The sequence below is a fragment of the Camelina sativa genome, chromosome 5 (genome assembly GCF_030686135.1).
Source record: "Camelina sativa cultivar CO46 ecotype springtype chromosome 5, ASM3068613v1".
Classification (NCBI taxonomy): domain Eukaryota; kingdom Viridiplantae; phylum Streptophyta; class Magnoliopsida; order Brassicales; family Brassicaceae; genus Camelina; species Camelina sativa.
This window is the reverse complement of record NC_141884.1, coordinates 22,842,412-22,848,633: the sequence shown is the minus strand read 5'-3', so window position 1 is coordinate 22,848,633 and position 6,222 is coordinate 22,842,412.

The window sequence follows — 6,222 nt, the reverse complement described above, 5'->3', positions numbered from 1 at the left end:
TCAGACCCCCAAACTTAAATCTTGCTAGTCCTCTAGCAAGGAAGTAAGAGGGTGCGGTTTGAAAGCGGGGACTCATAACCTTAATATGCTAAGCGAAGGATTCAAGCTATAGTCCTTAAAGATAGTTTAATGGTGCTAAGATCAATCAACATACTTACAAATATTTTTTCCATGCTTATTACCATGCATTGATCTAGTTCAACCTCTAACTAAAGATAGAGAACATCTCTTTCACGTTCAATTAAGTGTTTGGCGAATTCTTGCAAATGGAAGGTGAATCAAGCTCAATCGGTTTCAAGGGTAAGGCTTTTTAGTAAGGTGGTTTCAAACAAATTTTTTGGGTGGTTTTCTCTCAAAAGAAGGATGTAACATCCGTGAACCGGAATCCCGGTTTGGGATGTGCATCGATCGATGCTCCTACTGCATCGATCGATGCTGGTTCAATTCTCTGCGTTTTGACTTAAGTCAAAATGCTGCGTTTTGGGTTAGGGAAACCCTTAAGTCGACTTTTTGTCTCATTCAGCGAGATTGGCCGTTTTTGAGAGGAAACAAAAGAGAGAAAAGGTTTTTGAGTGTTCTTGGTGATTCCTGGAGATTTGAGGCTGTTCCTGTAGAGATCTGTAGCTGGGATCGTTGTAGGAGCTTCCTAGAGGCTTGTTCTTGTTTGTTTGAGGCTTAGTTCTTATGTGGCAAAGGTATGTGCATGACCATGGCTTATCTAAGCTAGAGGATTCTTTAATCTGCTTGTTGTGTGATGTTAGGCTTGTTAGATCGTTGCTATGGACGTTAGGAAGCTTTCTTGTGGCTTGGGATCGATTTTTGTGGTTGTAAGAACGAAGATCCAGCGAGAAGCTTCGGGGAAATCACGGTGCTCGACGTTGCGTCGATCGATGCATAACTTGCATCGGTCGATGCAAGTGCGAGGACGGCGCGTAAACTCTAGGGTTTTTGTGTTACGTCGAGCATGCGTCGGTCGATGCAAGTTACTCTTGATTCGATCGATGCAGCTTTTGTGTCGATCGATGCTTTCCCATTGGGCATCAGTCAATGCATTTGTGGTGTCGGTCGATGCTAAGTCCTGGTTTGCTATTGTCGTTTGTTGATTGTTATGTGTTGGTTATTGATACTCTATTGCTTGTGTGTATAGCCCAGTAGATGGGAGGATTGCCTTACTGAGTGTTTATAAAATACTCATGCATTGCAATATGTGTTTGTGGTGCAGGTAAAGGCAAGGTGTGATCGTGGAATCCAGGCAATGAAGAGGAGGATGTTCTAGGGACTTGGTTTCATGTTGTCTGGCATTGCTAGGTTGCTAGAAGTTGGGTCATTAGAACATTGCTAGGTTGCTGGTTCTATGATTCCTGTTGTTTGGATAATGATTATGTTAGATCTTGGTTATATTTTATTATTGGATTATTATTGATTATTGGTTGGTTATTTCCGCTGTTGAATGTGTTTGTGGTTAGGTGGCTAGTGGGTATGGGACCACTAGTTGTAGTTTATTTATATATATATTATTTATTATTTATTTAAAAAAAAAAAGGTAGGTCGTTTCATTTTGGTATCAGAGCCCTTACGGTTCTAGGTTTGGGTTCACTAGGTTTCTGTTGTAGATGTTTGGGATTTGCATGCTTGATTGATTATGTGAGTTAGTCAATTGTGTGTGGCATGGAGTCCTAGAACATCCTCTTCGAGCCGAGTGTGTGATTCCATGGTGAGTTTATGTTTCTGTGTTATAATAGAAATTGTTTGCTTAGCCTTCTGTTCATGGTAGTGCAGATGGTTAAAGAGGATGCTGTGGCTGGTCGAGGTCATAGACGCGGACGTGGTCGCGGACGTGGTCGTGGTAGGGGCAGAGCCCCAGTGGTTAGTGAGACCGAGGACCAGAGTGTGACAGCTGAGGGTGTTGGCGAGTTGCAGGATGTTCCGGGGGATTCCGTGAGTGTGGCAGGAGGGGGCGGTGTTGATGCTCCAGTGGCCGGTGATGCTAGGGTCCCGGGTGTGGGAGTCCCAGCGGATGGAGTCCCTGGTACTGACTTTGCGGCTATGCTAGCAGAGGTGTTGGCGCGGTTACCACCAGTGGTACCGGCTCAGGCTCAGGTAGTGCCACCAGTGGTGGCGGAGGAGCGGCAGCCAGTGGCTGCGGATGCGGGGGTCCATGCTCGTTATCTCAGCATGTTGACAGAGATGGGTCGGTTGCGTACAGAGCAGTTTTCGGGAGGTGTAGATCCTACTGCTGCGGATGCGTGGAGGACGAGAGTGGAACGTAACTTCCATACTCTGAGATGTCCTGAGGAGTTTTGGGTGGACATAGGGGTCTACTTTTTGAGTGGTGATGCTGAGTTGTGGTGGAGATCTGTGGCTGCTAGGAGGGTGCAGCGGGAGATGACTTGGGCTGACTTCGTTTTGGAGTTTAACCGCAAGTATTTTCCTAGAGAGGCATTGGATCGTTTGGAGGTGCAGTTCCTTCAGTTGTCTCAGGGGACACGGTCAGTGCGCGAGCTGGACTTGGAGTTCAGTCGACTTCTTTGTTATGGAGGTCGGGCTATGGAGCCTGAGGAGGCTCAGATCAGGAGGTTCTTGAGGGCTCTACGTGATGACTTGAGAGTTCACTGTAGAGGGAGGAGTTATGCTACGCGTGCAGAGCTGGTTGAGACTGCAGCAGAGATTGAGGAGGATATCCGGGCACAGTCAGTGGCGGTAGCTCCAGCAGTTCAGCCTAGTAAGGCTCAGCAGCAGGGTGGTTCTAGAAGGGGCGGTAGGCATGCTCAGGGAACCAAGAGGAAGTGGGAGGCTACGCAGAAGCCGAGTGGTGCGGGTTGCTTCGGTTGTGGGAGCAGGGATCACAGGGTTGCTAGTTGTCCCAAGAGGAGTGTTCCGATGGCAGGACCTCGGGTATGTTATCACTGTAGGGAGACAGGGCACATCAGGCCTTTTTGTCCCAACTTGCAGCCGGCAGCAGTGGCAGCGTTGCAGCAGGTGCAGCCTGGAGGTCAGCAGATGGCACGGATTGAGCAGGCGTCCAGGAGGGAAGTTGGTTTTTCAGGGTATTAGACCGACTTCGGGGAGTCTCGTGATCTCAGCCATTCAGGCTGGGAAGATGATTGAGAAGGGCCGTGAGGCTTATTTGGTTACTATATCTATGCCAGAGTCAGTGGGGAAGTCTATGGTTAGCGGTATTCCGGTAGTAGAGGAGTTTGAGGATGTGTTTCAGTCTTTGCAGGGATTACGACCATCTCGGTCGGATCCTTTTACCATTGAACTGGAACCAGGGACGACACCGTTATCCAAGGCTCCTTACAGGATGGCTCCAGCAGAGATGGCAGAGCTGAAGAAGCAGCTAGAGGATTTGCTGAGTAAGGGATTCATCCGTCCTAGTGTATCACCGTGGGGAGCGCCGGTATTGTTTGTGAAGAAGAAGGATGGGAGTTTCAGGTTGTGTATCGATTATCGGGGTTTGAACCGGGTCACTGTGAAGAACAAGTATCCTCTTCCTAGGATCGATGAGTTGTTGGATCAGTTGAGGGGTGCTACTTGGTTCTCCAAGGTAGATCTGGCATTGGGTTATCATCAGATACCGATAGATGAGGCAGATGTGAGGAAGACTGCTTTCAGGACGAGGTATGGACATTATGAGTTTGTGGTGATGCCTTTCGGGTTGACTAACGCACCAGCAACATTTATGAGATTGATGAACAGTGTGTTTCAGGAGTTTCTGGATGTATCTGTCATCATTTTCATCGACGATATCCTGGTTTATTCTAAGAGTCCTGAGGAGCATGCAGTACATTTGAGGGCAGTTATGGAGAAGCTGCGGGAGCAGAAGTTGTTTGCCAAGTTGAGCAAGTGTAGTTTCTGGCAGCGTGAGATGGGCGTTCTGGGTCACATTGTTTCTGCAGAGGGGGTTTCTGTAGATCCCGAGAAGATTCAGGCTATTAGGGATTGGCCTAGACCGCAGAATGCCACAGAGATCAGAAGTTTCCTTGGATTGGCAGGTTACTATAGGAGATTTGTGCAGGGGTTTGCAAGCAGAGCACGTCCTATGACTAAGTTGACAGGGAAGGATGTTCCTTTTGTCTGGTCAGACGAGTGTGAGGAAGGCTTTGCAAGCCTGAAGGAGATGTTGACTACTGCGCCAGTGTTGGCTTTGCCTGAGCAGGGAGAACCCTATGTGGTTTATACCGATGCATCTAGAGTTGGTTTGGGTTGTGTTCTGATGCAGCATGGGAAGGTGATTGCCTATGCTTCGCGGCAGTTGCGGGTGCATGAAGGCAACTATCCTACTCATGACTTGGAGATGGGTGCTGTAGTTTTTGCCCTGAAGATTTGGAGATCTTATCTTTATGGTGTAAAGGTACAGGTGTTCACAGATCATAAGAGCCTGAAGTATATATTCACTCAGCCTGAGTTGAATTTGAGACAGAGGCGGTGGATGGAGCTTGTGGCGGATTATGATTTGGAGATAGCCTATCATCCTGGTAGGGCTAACACGGTTGCAGATGCTCTGAGTCGGAAGAGGGTAGCTTCGGCTCAGGAGCAGGAGATGGAGTCTCTGGTAGGGGAGATCAGTGCTTTGAGCTTGTGTGCTGTTTCACAGGAACCGTTGGGTTTGGAAGCAGTAGATAGAGCAGATCTTCTGTGTAGAGTGCGGTTGGCTCAAGAGAAGGATTTGGGACTGGTGAATGCCTCTAAGGATGTGGGTTCAGAGTATCAGGTCTCAGATAATGGTACTATCTTGGTGCACGGTCGGGTTTGTGTGCCCAAGGATGAGGAGTTGAGGCAGGAGATTCTGAGAGAGGCTCATGCGAGCAAGTTATCCATTCATCCAGGAGCGACTAAGATGTACCGTGACCTCAAGAGGTACTATCATTGGGTCGGGATGAAGAAGGATGTAGCGGATTGGGTTTCGAGGTGTGATGTGTGTCAGCTAGTAAAGGCTGAGCATCAGGTTCCTGGCGGGTTACTGAAGAGTTTACCCATTCCTGAGTGGAAGTGGGATATGATCACCATGGATTTTGTGGTAGGATTGCCAGTGTCACGGACTTTTGATGCTATTTGGGTCATTGTGGACCGGTTGACTAAGTCAGCACATTTTCTGGCCATTAAGAAGACTGATGGAGCAGCGGTCTTGGCTAAGAAGTATGTGAGGGAGATAATCAGATTGCATGGGGTGCCAGCGAGCATTGTGTCTTACAGAGATTCTAAGTTCACTTCGGTGTTCTGGAAGGCATTTCAGGCAGAGATGGGCACTAAGATGCATATGAGTACAGCTTACCATCCCTAGACAGATTGACAGTCTGAGAGGACGATCCAGACGCTGGAGGATTTGCTGAGGATGTGGTAGTTGGATTGGGGTGGCCTTTGGGCAGATCACCTGAACCTGGTAGAGTTTGCTTACAACAAAAGTTATCAGGGGAGTATTAAGATGGCTCCTTATGAGGCTTTGTATGGGAGGCCATGTCGTACACCATTATGCTGGACTCAGGTGGGGGAGAGGAGCATGTTTGGTGCTAGTTTTGTTCAGGAGACCTCAGAGAAGATTTGGGTTCTCAAGCTGAACATGAAGGAGGCTCAGGATAGGCAGAGGAGTTATGTTGATAAGAGGAGGAGAGATCTTGAGTTTCAGGTAGGAGATAGAGTGTACCTCAAGATGGCCATGTTGCGGGGTCCAAACAGGTCATTGTCAGAGACTAAGTTGAGTCCGAGGTATATGGGTCCATTCAGAGTGATTGAGCGGGTTGGACCAGTGGCATATAGATTGGAGTTACCTGAGGTGATGCGTGCATTCCATAAGGTTTTCCATGTGTCTATGTTGCGGAAGAGTCTCCGTGAGGGAGAGGAGGTGTTGGCTAAGATTCCTGAGGATCTTCAGCCTAACATGACTTTGGAGGCGAGACCAGTGATGGTTCTCGAGAGGAGGATCAAGGAACTTCGGAAGAAGAAGATTCCTTTGATGAGAGTCCTGTGGGACTGTGATGGTGTTGAAGAGCAGACTTGGGAGCCTGAGGCAAGGATGAAGGCAAGGTTCAAGAAGTGGTATAAGAAGAAAGCCGCGACTTGAGCTTGTTTAGCCTGGTCCAATCTGTAATCCGTGGCTGGAGCGGGAATGGAGAATTCCAGCCCATCTCTCTTGTTACTCGGTCGCTTGGGGTGGTTGGTTGTGCGACTCAGTAACAAGATGAGGTGGTGTTGGGGTACAAAGTTTCCGTGAGGCGGGGTTGT